Source organism: Petromyzon marinus, chromosome 3, assembly GCF_048934315.1.
Source record: "Petromyzon marinus isolate PM22_M1 ecotype Great Lakes invasive population chromosome 3, UKy_Petmar_22M1.pri1.0, whole genome shotgun sequence".
In the NCBI taxonomy this organism is placed as follows: Eukaryota; Metazoa; Chordata; class Hyperoartia; order Petromyzontiformes; family Petromyzontidae; genus Petromyzon; species Petromyzon marinus.
The window spans coordinates 1,219,747-1,236,660 of NC_133669.1; the positions used below are offsets into that span (position 1 = coordinate 1,219,747).

The 16,914-nt window shown below is 48.5% G+C and overlaps 1 long non-coding RNA gene across 1 annotated transcript; it reads left to right on the forward strand.

Annotated features, from left to right (window-relative positions):
• Positions 1-1,052: 1,052 nt before the first annotated feature.
• Positions 1,053-14,537, forward strand: LOC142930098 (uncharacterized). Its single transcript, XR_012946062.1, has 3 exons — positions 1,053-1,938; positions 11,555-11,728; positions 12,520-14,537. It is a non-coding gene; the product is annotated as an uncharacterized LOC142930098 (long non-coding RNA).
• Positions 14,538-16,914: the final 2,377 nt, after the last annotated feature.

Consider the following 16,914-nt stretch of genomic DNA (forward strand, 5'->3'; position numbering starts at 1 on the left):
CCGGTCGAGATTCGTTGGCGCTTGCGTACAAAGTGAACGACCAATTATTACAGTTTTTTTTTGGTCGGATGGCGACGATGCCGCCGTCGCAGAGACCCCCCCCCCCGTGGTCGCGTCAATGTTGCGCCGTCGGCTGTGCGGAGCGATCGGCGATGTTTCGAGGCCGTGCTGGTTAGCGCGAGGCCCTTTCGACCGCCACCGTTGTAAAGGCGCGCGGTTGAGCAATCGATGGTCCGCCGTATATCACCGTTCAATTGTGGTAATTACACAGCCATTGCCTCCCCCCCCCACCTCCTCTCATTTAGGTTGCATCGTCAGAGATTTATGAAGTGGGTCCGGCGGACACAGAGAGAGAGGAAAAAAAAACAATTAGGAATTCGCCCTCGCCGTTAGCCGCCTGACCCCGGCATGAACGGCGCTGGTTCGGGGCTCTCCGTCTGCGCGCCCTGCGCCCGGCGCTCTGCCCCCGGCTTTACGAAGCGCCGCAGACAACCGGCAAATTGTGCGCGCCAGCACAAAGGGCTCCGTTGTGCTTTGGCGCACATTTTAAACTTTATGTACGTTCGCCCGCTTTTAAGAGAACTTCATTCCGCCCCCCACCCCGTAACAAACGGCGCTCGGCGAGCCGCTATATTACAAAGCACATAACTCCCTTTGACCCCCTGGAGCGCAGCTTCGATAATGCGACGTTTGTCTGCGAGTTATTTTGCGAGCGGCTGTTCATCCCCGCGGGCAGCCCGAGAGAGCGAGCGCGGGGCTAATGACGCGGCGTGGGTGTGGGCAGCGCCGCGTTATATTTAGATGGGGGCAGCGCCTCTTGATATTGAGATGGGGGCGAATTTCGCGGCGCGGTCGCGGTGGCACGCGCGGCTGACGCGCGTCGTGGATTTTCCTGGCACGGCCCGCCGGCTTTCCGTTGCCACTCTCTATATCGGCCTTTTTAACCGTTTATCGCGAGTTTTGTTTCAATCTTACACCGACTGTGATGTACATGTTGGTCCAGATATCCAGATATCTTGTGACCCCCCCCCCCCCCATTCAATTCTCGAAAACTTTAACAGTAAGTATTCATATTGGGTCTTTCGATTTTAACAGTAAGGTTTATTTAAACCATACGTGAATATGCAAAGGGAACAACATTTTTAGGGGTCAATTAATTAGGGGTCACAACCACCCTATACAACATCAGTCTGTTAAGGCCTGTCTTGTTTCCTTATCATCAGCCATGCTCAATCCACTGCTATATTGAAGCCTCCCTGAGCCGTCACCACCTCTCACGATGCTACGATATGATCCACCCAGCGCCTGCACCACGAGCTAAATCCATCACTCCGTCTCCTCGGAGGGTGGCCCAGTTATTGTTTTTTGTCGCGCTGTTCCTCACCGTGTCGCTCTCCTCGTTAAGCCGCGGAGCAGCGTAAATCAATCGTGTTGTGGAATTGTCTGTGCAGTGAGGCGAGTGATGATGCTTCGTTACGAAGTGCGCCGCAAGGCCAACGTGCTGATTAAATGTTTATTCAATCTACCCAAAAAAAACTTAATCACCGGCCGCATTGAAGGTTGTGAAGTGGTCCGGTAATTGGCAGCGAGGCCCCGTGCAATATTACGGGGCCGGACCTTTGTTTTAATTGAAAACTTGCCCGGCCAATTACTGCTCCCTCTCGTTATCCCACGGCGCGCTCAATGCGTTCGCGGGGCGGCATTGTGCGAAAGTGCTTGCAGGTGTGTGATTTGATCAGCTCGTGAGCATGATGGATTGGACTCATATGAGCGCGCCGCGCTAACTCACTTAGCAAACAAAGTGCGTGACTCAATAAGGGAACCCGCCGCGGAAGGCTGCCAGCGTCCGGGTTTCACTCCGCTCCTCGTCTTGATCGACGCGTCCGCTGCGCTGCAGACTTGAGACTCCTCCTCGCTCACGGCAAGACGGTCGGCCGTGTGAGTTTGCGTTTGTGCTATGGTGGCGAGATGTTAACGCCCTCGCCTGGTATACAGTAGGTCATGGGTTTTATTCCAACCTGACGCCTGCTGTATATTTTTAGAGGCTGCGTGTCTCCCTCCCCGTGGGCGCATTGATTTTTCTCCAGGTACTCCGGTTCCCCCCCCCGGCCCCCACACACACATTTATAAATATGTGCTTGAATATTTGGCTGTAATAAATGTCCACGTGATAAGCCACTTCGTTGAGCTATCATTTGTGGCCAGGTGGCTTTTGAAAAAAGAGCTGCATAGCTCCGTGGGCCTTTCCTGGTAAAAACATTTTTAAAAAATATCCCCAAAAGACCACGAGTGTCAAAGCGACATCTGAACTGGTCCCCGGATCGCTTCCATTTACCTTTCACAAACCCCCAGCGGCTTGCGTGTCGTCAATCCTATCGTGGGAAAGTCATGGTCCAGTAGTGGTTTGTCAAAGGGCGGTCAATTGTTTTTTTTGTTTATCAAAACTCGCGGGTAAATTGTGTTTTCATCAAATAACGCGGAATGAAAAATCCCTCTATGCAATATTGCATATGAACAGAAACATTTTCAGCGCACCGATTATTATCCTCTTAATATTTGACCACAAATGAATAAACGGATAATACAAATGTTTTCCTGGAAATACACACCACGCAGTTCCCCAGCAACTGAGGAGTGTTTTGCAACAGAAGACTCGACACCAACGTAGCACCAGGCATGGCATTGCTAGCGCGTTCCTGTGTGAATACGCTCGTGCTGTTTAAATGTCAAAGTCCCCTGAATATTCTCTGTTTGCAAGAGATACCAAGACAACGCAAAGTGCATCGGCCAATAAAAGCAATACGGGATCCTCCTACCTGTTTAAAAGACGGTCTTACCTTTGTCATAATGTGAAGTCATGATAGATGCACGCGTGCACGAGCGTGTGTGTGTGTGTGTCGTGTATGCATTTGTAAGAGACCTTAATTGAATGACACCATTACAAATATGGTTGACCTGCACAGTGTCCTGAAGAGGTATGAAATTGAGTGATTTTAAACATTCAATAATTAGAGCCGACGCGACGCGGCCACTTAGGGGCATAAAGGTGCCGACCGCCCACTGGCTTTAAAACCCACATTTTGCAAAAACATAACTGCCGCCAAATACAAGAAGAAGAACATGTATTTATATTGGAGGAATCCGATGAGCTATAAAGCTCTTTTACAGGAGTTTATTCGAATCAAGAACGGCATCTTTAGGCATCCTCATGCAACACTTATTTTTGTTTACGGGGACGCAATCAGAAAATTGATTGAACACTATTGGTGTAATGTGGAAGGGAAGGTGAGAATATGCTTTCCCCCTTTTTCTGGCAACAAAACAGGTATAAAGATTTCGATTTAAAGCTTTCGTGACTGCAAGGATTCATCTTCTTTGGTTCTTTCGGTAAAGTCACGTAGAATGAGAATAAAATAATAAATTGATAAAATAAAATAACACAATAATTTTCTCACGACGTTTCGTGAGAATATAGATGTTAACACACCAAACTGAAACCTTTTACAAGGAATCATGTTGCATTAACCACAATAGTTGTGGTCAGAATACAAACAAAAAATATGCTCTGATAATATATTGGCATTGTCTTTGAAACTGATTGGTCCACACCAGAGACAGCTTTCTTTTGAGTCTCGTCTCAAAACGGTGTTAGACCAGAGGACGCCAAAAGGCGCCTTTTGTATTGTGCTTAATGTTTACATAATTCCTTGTAAAAGGTTTCAGTTTGGTGTTTTAAAATCTTAACACCTGTTTTGTTGACAGAAAAAAAGGGGAAAACCTATTCTCATATTTTGGTATAGGCAAAGGAGGTCCCGTGATGGGAGGAAAGGTGCCCAAGGAGGGTGACATTCTGAGCGGCACTGGGTGCAGCAATCACGTCCAGGAAATGCAGACAACACCGCAGTTCGCAGACGACTCTGTTGCCTGTGAATCTGTTCTTTTAAATACATAATCGCAGAAGCAAATAAATATACTGGAAACGGGCAAGGTGCCAGCAGGCATTTATTTTATTTTATTGTTACCCGGAGAGAACCAAATTGAGACGACTGTCCCTTTCACACACTCCTCACACTCCTGTACTCGGAGCACATAAAGTAAACTGTTTTTTTCGATTTTAAGCTTTCGTGACTGCAAGGATTCATCTTCTTTGGTTCTTTCGGTAAAGTCAAGTAGAATGAGAATAAAATAATAAATTGATCAAATAAAATAACACAATAAAATTCTCACGACGTTTCGGCCACACCACAAGCGGCCTTCATCAGGTGAAGGGACGAGACTGTCTGTGTTATTTTATTTTATCAATTTATTATTTTATTCTCATTCTACGTGACTTTACCGAAAGAACCAAAGAAGATGAACTGTTTTTATTTAGGTCATAAAATGGCAAGAAAATCGATATTGGGAGGTTTATATTTGTTTCACATGTATGTTTCCATGATATAAATAATATTCCGGAGACAGAATGACGTTCATAGGAGCACAAATTTAAAAAGTTCGAGCGACGTAAAGTGAACCGTGGTCAATCCTCTGCATTCATCACTCCCACCTCTGCAGTGCGCGCTCGCTATTCTACATCTTCTTAGATGATTTCAATGAAATGCAATGTATATTTGTTAAATGGAAATGTCCGATCAGCCAGTTACCCAGCTAGTTGGGGTGGCATTAGCCCGCAGCAGCCAATCACAACAGAGCTGCTGTTGGGGTGGAGAGGAGCCAGCAGCAATCCAGTCGAAGTGTGAACACACTTGTGTACCCAGCGAAGTGTGAACACACTTGTGTACCCAGCGAAGTGTGAAAACACTTGTGTACCCAGCGAACTGTGAAAATACTTGTGTACCCAGCGAAGTGTGAAAACACTTGTGTACCCAGCGAAGTGTGAAAACACTTGTGTACCCAGCGAACTGTGAAAATACTTGTGTACCCAGCGAAGTGTGAAAACACTTGTGTACCCAGCGAAGTGTGAAAACACTTGTGTACCCAGCGAAGTGTGAAAACACTTGTGTACCCAGCGAAGTGTGAACACACTTGTGTACCCAGCGAAGTGTGAACACACTTGTGTACCCAGCGAAGTGTGAACACACTTGTGTACCCAGCGAAGTGTGAAAACACTTGTGTACCCAGCGAAGTGTGAAAACACTTGTGTACCCAGCGAAGTGTGAACACACTTGTGTACCCAGCGAAGTGTGAAAACACTTGTGTACCCAGCGAAGTGTGAACACACTTGTGTACCCAGCGAAGTGTGGAAACACTTGTGTACCCAGCGAAGTGTGAACACACTTGTGTACCCAGCGAAGTGTGAAAACACTTGTGTACCCAGCGAAGTGTGAAAACACTTGTGTACCCAGCGAAGTGTGAACACACTTGTGTACCCAGCGAAGTGTGAACACACTTGTGTACCCAGCGAAGTGTGAACACACTTGTGTACCCAGCGAAGTGTGAAAACACTTGTGTACCCAGCGAAGTGTGAAAACACTTGTGTACCCAGCGAAGTGTGAACACACTTGTGTACCCAGCGAAGTGTGAAAACACTTGTGTACCCAGCGAAGTGTGAACACACTTGTGTACCCAGCGAAGTGTGGAAACACTTGTGTACCCAGCGAAGTGTGAACACACTTGTATACCCAGCGAAGTGTGAAAACACTTGTGTACCCAGCGAAGTGTGAACACACTTGTGTACCCAGCGAAGTGTGAAAACACTTGTGTACCCAGCGAAGTGTGAAAACACTTGTGTACCCAGCGAAGTGTGAAAACACTTGTGTACCCAGCGAAGTGTGAACACACTTGTGTACCCAGCGAAGTGTGAAAACACTTGTGTACCCAGCGAAGTGTGAACACACTTGTGTACCCAGCGAAGTGTGAAAACACTTGTGTACCCAGCGAAGTGTGAACACACTTGTGTACCCAGCGAAGTGTGAACACACTTGTGTACCCAGCGAAGTGTGAACACACTTGTGTACCCAGCGAAGTGTGAAAACACTTGTGTACCCAGCGAAGTGTGAAAACACTTGTGTACCCAGCGAAGTGTGAAAACACTTGTGTACCCAGCGAAGTGTGAAAACACTTGTGTACCCAGCGAAGTGTGAAAACACTTGTGTACCCAGCGAAGTGTAAAAACACTTGTGTACCCAGCGAAGTGTGAAAACACTTGTGTACCCAGCGAAGTGTGAACACACTTGTGTACCCAGCGAAGTGTGAAAACACTTGTGTACCCAGCGAGGTGTGAACACACTTGTGTACCCAGCGAAGTGTGAACACACTTGTGTACCCAGCGAAGTGTGAAAGCACTTGTGTACCCAGCGAAGTGTGAACACACTTGTGTACCCAGCGAAGTGTGAAAACACTTGTGTACCCAGCGAGGTATGAACACACTTGTGTACCCAGCGAAGTGTGAACACACTTGTGTACCCAGCGAAGTGTGAAAACACTTGTGTACCCAGCGAAGTGTGAAAACACTTGTTTACCCAGCGAAGTGTGAAAACACTTGTGTACCCAGCGAAGTGTGAAAACACTTGTGTACCCAGTGAAGTGTGAAAACACTTGTGTACCCAGTGAAGTGTGAACACACTTGTGTACCCAGCGAAGTGTGAAAACACTTGCGTACCCAGCGAAGTGTGAAAACACTTGTGTACCCAGCGAAGTGTGAAAACACTTGTGTACCCAGCGAAGTGTGAAAACACTTGTGTACCCAGAGAAGTGTGAACAACTTGTGTACCCAGCGAAGTGTGAAAACACTTGTGTACCCAGCGAAGTGTGAAAACACTTATGTACCCAGTGAAGTGTGAAAACACTTGTGTACCCAGTGAAGTGTGAACACACTTGTGTACCCAGCGAAGTGTGAAAACACTTGTGTACCCAGCGAAGTGTGAACTCACTTGTGTACCCAGTGAAGTGTGAAAACACTTGTGTACCCAGTGAAGTGTGAACACACTTGTGTACCCAGCGAAGTGTGAAAACACTTGTGTACCCAGCGAAGTGTGAAAACACTTGTGTACCCAGCGAAATGTGAAAACACTTGTGTACCCAGAGAAGTGTGAACAACTTGTGTACCCAGTGAAGTGTGAAAAAACTTGTGTACCCAGCGAGGTGTGAACACACTTGTGTACCCAGCGAAGTGTGAACACACTTGTGTACCCAGCGAAGTGTGAACACACTTGTGTACCCAGCGAAGTGTGAAAATACTTGTGTACCCAGCGAAGTGTGAAAACACTTGTGTACCCAGCGAAGTGTGAAAACACTTGTGTACCCAGCGAAGTGTGAAAACACTTGTGTACCCAGCGAAGTGTGAAAACGCTTGTGTACCCAGCGAAGTGTGAAAACACTTGTGTACCCAGCGAAGTGTGAAAACACTTTGTGTACCCAGCGAAGTGTGAAAACACTTGTGTACCCAGCGAAGTGTGAACACACTTGTGTACCCAGCGAAGTGTGAAAACACTTGTGTACCCAGTGAAGTGTGAAAACACTTGTGTACCCAGCGAAGTGTGAACACACTTGTGTACCCAGCGAAGTGTGAACACACTTGTGTACCCAGCGAAGTGTGAACACACTTGTGTACCCAGCAAAGTGTGAAAACACTTGTGTACCCAGCGAAGTGTGAAAACACTTGTGTACCCAGCGAAGTGTGAACACACTTGTGTACCCAGCGAAGTGTGAAAACACTTGTGTACCCAGCGAAGTGTGAAAATACTTGTGTACCCAGCGAAGTGTTAACACACTTGTGTACCCAGCGAAGTGTGAAAACACTTGTGTACCCAGCGAAGTGTGAAAACACTTGTGTACCCAGCGAAGTGTGAACACACTTGTGTACCCAGCGAAGTGTGAACACACTTGTGTACCCAGCGAAGTGTGAAAACACTTGTGTACCCAGCGAAGTGTGAAAACACTTGTGTACCCAGCGACGTGTGAAAACATTTGTGTACCCAGCGAAGTGTGAAAACACTTGTGTACCCAGCGAAGTGTGAAAACACTTGTGTACCCAGCGAAGTGTGAAAACACTTGTGTACCCAGCGAAGTGTGAAAACACTTGTGTACTCAGCGAAGTGTGAAAACACTTGTGTACCCAGCGACGTGTAAAAACACTTGTGTACCCAGCGAAGTGTGAAAACACTTGTGTACCCAGCGAAGTGTGAAAACACTTGTGTACCCAGCGAAGTGTGAAAACACTTGTGTACCCAGCGAAGTGTGAAAACACTTGTGTACCCAGAGAAGTGTGAAAACATTTGTGTACCCAGCGAAGTGTGAAGACACTTGTGTACCCAGCGAAGTGTGAAAACACTTGTGTACCCAGCGAAGTGTGAAAACACTTGTGTACCCAGCGAAGTGTGAAAACACTTGTGTACTCAGCGAAGTGTGAAAACACTTGTGTACCCAGCGAAGTGTGAAAACACTTGTGTACCCAGCGAAGTGTGAAAACACTTGTGTACCCAGCGAAGTGTGAAAACACTTGTGTACCCAGCGAAGTGTGAAAACACTTGTGTACCCAGCGAAGTGTGAAAACACTTGTGTACCCAACGAAGTGTGAACACACTTGTGTACCCAGCGAAGTGTGAACACACTTGTGTACCCAGCGAAGTGTGAAAACACTTGTGTACCCAGCGAAGCTTGACTCATCCTCAATGCTCCTTTTTCGGAGGGTTGCTGCGTAGATTGCAATTTTGTATTTTTTTGGCCAATCTTTCAAACGTGAAAAAAGTGGGACCATGACGCCGCGCACGCTGGCCTTCTCCTGCGAATGACGTCACATGATCTTTAACGGCCATTGTGATTATCATTAACAGACAGCAGTATTAATCAGGGCGGCCGATAAATTTCGAACCAGCGAACTCTCCGGCGAGCGGCGAACGCGCTACCGCTGGGCCGCGCGACCGCCCTACGCTGCATGGTTGATGCTAATCCTCAGATTTCATTTTTCATCGTTTTTCTCGGAATTGCCACTGAACTCCACCGTTAAGTTGATGCGGTATTATCTCACACACGAATTGCATTCCGCTCGGTGGAGAGCTGGCCACAAATACGTGACTGTGGCCCATCCCGGCCATCTGTTGTCCACTCCCGAGTCGACTGCACGATACGTGCGTGACCGGACGAACAATTAATCTGGATTTGGCTTTTCGTGCTCTCCACACCGGCGCCCATTAACTCCAATTCCATTGACCCCATGTACCCCCTCGATCCGGATTTTCACGTCGACCAATTAACGACCACGTGCGATGATGCATTGCGGCAACGATGCAAGCGCCCCGCACGCATGGCCTCGGTGCTGCTGCTGCTGCAGGGGCGTCGTGTCAAGTTATTTTACATGAGTTGAGAATCTAACCCAGGCCCTTTTTGCTCTGGCGCGCCGATCGTGCAAGAGGCTGAATATCCACACCGTGGGTTCAATCTCAGCTCTCCGCACGCGTGTGTACACGATCCTTCACACGTATGTAAGTGTGTGTGTGTGTGCGTGCTCACGCGCGATGTGTTAAACAAATCCAACTCATAGGACCGAGTTTAGCATTGTTGAAATGTGCGATTCACGCGGGCCCGACCATAGGATCGGGCCCTTAGTAACATTTCACTTTATCAATCATTAACCGTTGATTAAAGCAGCAAGCGTGTGTATGCTAACCCCTTGAGAGTATTTCTCTAAACGACTTTAGAAGCCAAAGACTGAAACGTGAGCCTCTTTTTGTTGAACACCGTTATCCCGTCTGCATCTTGTCGGGTTTATGATGACGATAATATTAATGCACACTTTTTATTTTATTTTCACAGTATTTCTCGTGAGCTTGCCCGTTGTGAACGTCGTAATTAGAGCGCTCGTTCCCGTCGCCTTTCTTGTCATGCAAATTGAAACCCTACTTAGCCGTGTAAGAGCACCGAAAATGCATTCATTACATAGTTTTTTAAAATACGTAAAAATACATTATTTACCAGTTATGCGTGCGAATGCAAATTACGTATTAATGACAGACTATTAGCACTGCCACCTTGTTTTCGGGTGCTCATTTAGGCTCTGAACTCCCCGCGTCAGTGTTTCATTTGGCCCGGCTTATTAAAATAAACATTACGCTTTGCAGTGCGCGATAATGTTATTCCACATTGGTAATAAAACACCCTTAAGGATATAAATACCTCGCCGCTAGTTGCTGCCAGTCCATTAATAATTCAGGGATCCAAATAAAATGCTCGAAAAATGACCAGGCCTGCCCTCTGGTTAACCAACCCAGGGGATGGAAGATTTGTTGCCCGTGTAAAACGGAGGGTGCCACTGCAATTGCTCTGACGGCCAGAATGATGCACCCACTGAGCCCAAGGTCGTCTCCGTAGACGGCATTGGGCCCGCGGCCTCCGAAGGGCCATTTCAAAACTAAGCGCTGCGTTAGCTAATGGTCTCTATGGCCTATTACCCCCTTCAAAGCGTTCCTCGGAAATAAGTTGAACATGAAATTATGGTGCTTGTAGCGTGCCAGAGAGGCCATTTTGTTGAGAACGCACGGTCCATCAACGGGGTCCTCGGCCGCACGGTTCCGCCGCTCATCCCCACCGTTAATGAGTTGGGAAACGTCCGCTCGAGCGCGATGGTGAATTATAACCGGTAAATAGACACAAATAGCGGGTGCCGTTACACTTACGGCTCGCACGCGTAAATAAATACACACAGGCACGGCGTGTGTGTTTGGGGGAGCAGTGGAACGGTTGATGAGAAGCATCGCGCTTTGAACCCCGTAACCCGAGTTTCTGTTCTCAGTTATGGCTAACAGCAGTGCCAGGGGAAAGTATGGTCCAAAACAACCCGCATGTTACACACGGTATAGATTTACAAACGGCTGTAATTTATAAATTGAACTTTCTTCATCATGATGGTCATCGAAGGTTGGCGAAGGAGGTCTCCAGCACCGCTCAATGACCACTGTTCATTTCATATCTGGCATGAACCTCCTGGTGAGGCTCTCCTGGGAAAGCAAGTGGCGTAACAATAACATCAATCGAAATAACATAATAGCAACATAATAATATATGGCCACCGCGAGTTAGCTGTTAGCTTCATCGGGAAGCTGCCAACTGCGTGAAACAGATAAATAGCTGAAGGGTGATTAGGAGGTTGTGCTAGACACTGCAAAATAGCCCATAAGCCTTCGCAGGACCACAGGAAAAGGCCGCTATTTTCCCTCTGATGTAGTGAGAGAAGATCACAGGGCAGTCGAGAAACCTGGCAGTTAGAGTTGATCGAAATCTGCCTCACTTGTTTCATTTTCAGGCTTAGATGTTGCAATGTTACGTGCCTGGGCCTTTTTTCCACCTGCTATTTACGCCATGGACAGGACTTTTCGGGACACTGCGTTGAATTAAAGATCCACAGCCAAAAGTGAAAGACTCCGAGCTCTTGGCAGGCCGTGGAATCGGTAGATTTGTATTTATTTATTGCTCCCGAAGGTTAATTGATTTTTTTCTGGGCCATAACTCCAGCATTACAGGGAGGGCCAAACGGTGTGGAGACAAATTGGTGGTCACACGTGTAAGCAGTTGGTGCGCAGTAAGGCCTGTCTGTCCTTCTCCCTCCCCGCAATCCCAGCAAAGCCAAGAAAAGCTCCCTAGAATCCTCGGTCGCACGACCCCGCACACGGCACTCGGCCGGCACCTCGATCGCCGTTCCATCTCTCGCCACCCCATCCGGGGAATCACCGGGAGGCTCCTGGTGTGCAGCACGCGCGCCGGTTCCTCGACTGCCTATCGGAAACGAGCAGAAGTACGAACACACACACACATCTTTCTCACCTCCGATTAGCACGGATAGCTAATGTATGGTGCGAAAAAAATGTCTAGATACATACATGATAAAGGCAGGGACAAGCTGCCTATTGGGAGTCCCCTAGGCATCAAAAACGCTACTAAACTGCACTGTGAGATGTTATATTCTGTTATGGCTGCATTTCAAAGCACTTATATTATCATGACAACAAACATCTCTCAGTATAGCAAGGGTAGTATGAGGATGATGACGACTCGGTGCCTGTATTGTGAGCTTAGGCATTGATTTTGATCAATGAACTGATGCTCATCATTACAAATCCACTTAGAGGAGGCTCATCTGCCGCTGTCGTTACCCAGGGCATCGCCACCCGGTTGCTGCGTCGCTGTCGCCACTTAAGGCTCGGCCGCCTTGGGGAGTCTCGCTGCGCGAGGAGTCTCGCCATGCACGACCAGAGCCCATTTAGCCGCCACTTGCAGATAAACGTCCTACTTGCGGTGTTAACCACGTTCAGTCTGGACCACTGTTCCGGGAATTCTTGTGGCATGCCACATCCATCTCGCTGTAATGTATCCTCCTGATACTGCAATTGCGTGCAGAAATACAGAATACAATAATATGGGGTTGCTATGGATAGGCGTACTTTGTATCCTGGTGGTAGTTAGTGCCTTACGCGGATAATCCCCATTTGAAGCCAGGCTTGTGGCTTCTTCGATAAATACCTAGTGAGAAGTGAAGCCGTGCCCATTCGTGATGAATGCTTTATGAAGGATAATTTTTCTCTTCAGAATTTTGCCAAGAAGCTTCATCACACTGTTTGAGGTGAGACAATGCCCGCGTCGAGGCTGCACCGATGAAACGAGGCACCGTGGAATCGAGGCCCCTCTCTCGTCCCGCCATGCCCCTACCCTCTGGTACTCCTTGCCAAAGAGTCCATGGGCCGTTGGGGACCTCAGTACACTTAGCGGTTTGTTTATACGGCTATTAAAAGTGGACGTTGCGATAACACACTGACACACACACACTTATAAAACGAGGTTATTACACGATTTACTTCTAGTAGCGATTCAAAAGGGGGGTTTGGGTACAACTGGAGTGATTTGAAGCTTTCGTGACTGCAGGAATCCATACTCTTTGGTTCTTTCGGCAAAGTCACGTGGGTATAAAATAACATGAAATTTACCGAAAATATTTGTTTTTATTTGATACCTACGTGACTTTATCGAAAGAACCAAAGAGAGTATACAACTCAAGTGCCACCCATCTCAGGCGGTGGTGTACCACTCGGTAAGATATTTGGTGCGGACCCCACGCAACTGAACAGAACTCCGAACCGCACCTCGCCGTGACGGTGTCGCGCCGAGCGTGGCCGGGGCACGCGGCTGTGCCTGCCGGCCGTGATTGAGTTGCTGTGTGGAGGCGGCATGACGGAACAGCTGTGTGTGTGTGTGTGTCGCGTGATGGATTATTCGCAGTGTCTCGTGTGCCCCCGCGCCAGAGCGATTGTTTGTTCGGGGGACTGGTTGGCGCTAATGATATTTCTTAGCTGTCATCACTGCCAAGCTGGTAAATGAGGGCTTTATATCCATCCCTGAGGTTTTTGTTGTTGATGCGACATCGTATGGTTAAGTGTCCTCTTCTTGATCGATCGATTGGTTTAATGGTGGAATGCAACGGACATCATAAATATAAATAAACAGCGAGCTAAATAAAAAATGTTCGAGTTGGAGCCGTGGCTTCTTTCCTCCCGCTGACCCCCAGTTTGGAGCTCCCTCTCCGCAGTCTCCCGCTCTTCCAGCGTGGCCCAACTACACCGCTGCTCTCGCTTAATGGCCCCGTGGCAATTTGGGCCCCTGTGGGCCCACGTTCAGCAGTCGTCTTAAAAACACACGCACAAACATATGTAATATTTTTGACATCTGCCTAGATCGTAATAAGTCTTGACAATTTCAAAGCAATGCAGTATTTGTTGATTGTATTACGCACAGTTGTTCAGAGCAGTGAATCGCCAATTTCTCCCTAGTGCGTGAGTGGTGTTTCCAATTCCGGTGTGAGTGATTGATTCAAACATTTGTGTGCAGAAGACCAAGTGGGGAGCAAGCTGGGAATAGCAGTAGCAATACACACACAAAAGATAAAGACCCCCCCCCCCCGTCATAACCTTCACAGACCGGTGGTGCAAGTGCTGTTGGCGAGTTCCACCTGTGAAGGCCGGCACGGCACACGAGGGGTTGGGTGGCCAGCACCACGCCCTACCAACTTGATCTCCCTCGTGGTGATGTTTTAAACACCGCATTAGGTACTCATTTGAGGCTGTGTCGACCTAGGGGGAATCCCAGGGCTGGTTCTGATAATCGTCACTGGTGTTAGCCGTGAGCGGGAGTCGAACTCGAGTGGCCGGGTTCGTAGCGCAGCACAGCGCGCTAACCGCTACACTACCGCTACACTACCGCTACACTACCGCTACACTACCGCTACACTACCGCTACACTACCGCTACACTACCGCTACACTACCGCTACACTACCGCTACACTACCGCTACACTACCGCTACACTACCGCTCCCCACAATACACACGCACACCACACACACACCCCTATGTTACGGATTGATTGTAGTGAGAGGAATGTTTAACCGTTGTTGCTGAAGGGAGCCAATCAAGATGCTTCACCTGTCAATGTTTCCTGTTTGCTCTGTGGTCCACAATCGACCAGATTTCCGTTGTATTTTTATTTGAATATTAACGCGTGCAAAGTCTGTAATGTTCTAAATGCGATTTGTAATGAAACCAAATGGCACAGTGGTTCGAGCCCTTGATTTACAATTTCTCAAGGTTTCAATTCCCAGTCGGGGGTCGACTCAGCCCATCATTTTTCCAGAGTGGATAAAATTTGTACCAGTTAGTGAACAGGTCGCAGCGGGTATCCAATGGAGGCATATGAATGAGGAAGTTGGCTGCAGATGGAGGTGATCGGAACTTCACTGGGAACTGCGACGTGACTTTCACTTTGAATGAAACACGTGAAAGTGTGTCCACTGTTAGCATCATTACTCGGAGTGTCCGTGATTCTCAAGGCTCCTATCACCTTCAGAGAACGTATACATACAACCATCAGAAGTGTCGGAAATCATACCGACCGAGGGAGACTAACAAAACACGGTATTTTTATTCCAATCCACTTCAGGATGAAGGCATCCTTTGGGTGTGTTTGTCGGTCACCGGGGTTGTTTGACCATACTTCACCACCCTGGCCAGTACGGGTTGTTGAACCAAGTTATCACTCGCTACTGGCGTTATCCTTAGCTGGGAAGTGGAGTCAAGTTGCCCGGTTAGTGAGGCATATTTCAAGAATACAGCCTTGCATGTATTTTAAAATCACCGTGAAAATATGTCCATTGTGTATCTGATGATTTTCCCGGTGCCCTGTGTGCAGTTTGTTGTGTGTGGTGTGAGCGGTGGTGCAGTGGTTAGCGCACTGGGCTACAAACCCCGTGACCCGAGTTCTATTCGCGCTCGTGGCCAACAGCAGTGGGGAATGTCTAAACCGGCCCTGTGCCTCTCATATTCCGCCTCGGATACGCGGCGTGTGAACGTCAGAGCGTTGCGGGGACTCAGGCCGCACCGGCGTGCCGCTTAGAGACCACACAGGCCCCTTTGTGCGTCGTTCCGGCCCTCATAGGCGGTCGCCAGCAGCACTTGCCCCAACGGTGTTGCTGCCGCTATGCCGGGCGGGGGGGGGGTCTTTGTCTTTGTTTGCATTGCGAGGCCGCGTTGCATGAGTGGCTCAGAATTGCACCCCGGCGCTCCCGGTGTCTCGCAAACTGTGACGGGAGCGCGCCGTGAAGAATGGGCACCATCTGGGTTCCATGGCTCCATCTCACCTTGCCATATGGACTATAGATTTCTCATTTAGAGACGTCTTATGATTTTACAGTTAACTGTGACCATGTTTGAGTACAGCACATCAGTTTTGTGTTTGTGTATTTGTGTGCGCGTTGTGTGCACGTATCCGTGTGTGTGTGTGTATGCGGTAGCGCAGTGGTTAGCGCGATGCGCTACGAATCCGGCGACCCGAGTTCCATTCCCGCTCACGGCCAACATCAATGACAAAAATCTGAAGCGATCCTGGGCCTCCCCTAGGTCCAATTAGCCTCGAAATGAGTCCCCGATGCGACGTGTAAACGTCAGCACTGGAAGACAAAGGCGCCCGGGCGAGGTTCTGGTCGCACCGCCCTGCAATGCACCATTCTCTCTTATCAGGAGCTCACCGACAGCACTTTGCCCCAACAAACACAAGGCTACGGGACGATCGCTTCCTTTGTGATGGTGAACAGGTGCTCACAAACAGCGGTTGCCCTATATATGTCTCGAGCATTAGGACGAGCGTGTGATGTTTGCGCGTGTGCGCGCGCGCGCGCACGTGTTTACCGTGTGTGCATATGTATGCGCGCGTTCACGCGTGGTGACGGTGCGAGCGGGTGTACATTATTTAGTCTTCACTGACACAGACACCATTACGCACGCTTTCATTTATTTTTCATTACTTTCCACGGGGGTAAGGCGGCAGCGGAACGCCTCTATACCGGCAGCGAGCCACGCTAACATAAAGGACAGCCTCCCATGGGCACACCGCACATAGGCACGCGATACAGATATGCGCTAACTGTGAGAGTGTGCAAACACACGGAGGTGACGCATACAAATCAAGCCCCCCCCCCATCCTTGTCGTCTCCCTTCTCATCTCGCTCCACTCTCCCTTCATGTACTCTCCACTACCACTAACAACGCTGCCTCGCAACAACAAAAAAACCTTGAGGCTCTGCTCAAAAGGCATGTCGCTACTTCTCTGCTGCTGTTCACAGTCTAGAATCGCCCCCCCCCCCCACGGCCATCTGTGATGCCGACTGTCTGCCCCTTGTTCAAGTTCAGACTCTAAATCTGTCCACACTTGGTTACCTTCGCCTCTCTCTAGCACGGTTGGCTACGTACGGTGCGAAATAAGTTCAACGTGCGTATAACGCAATACGTTTGTGTGTGTCCCAGTGAAACTCGCGCACAATTTGAGTCTTTGCGCTCAGCATCTTGAGACGCAGTTGCCTTTAGATCCCGCCGGTGACATAAAAACAGAGATACGCGGCAAAGTGCTACGACCACAGCGGAGATGGAGTAGTGAAATCAGC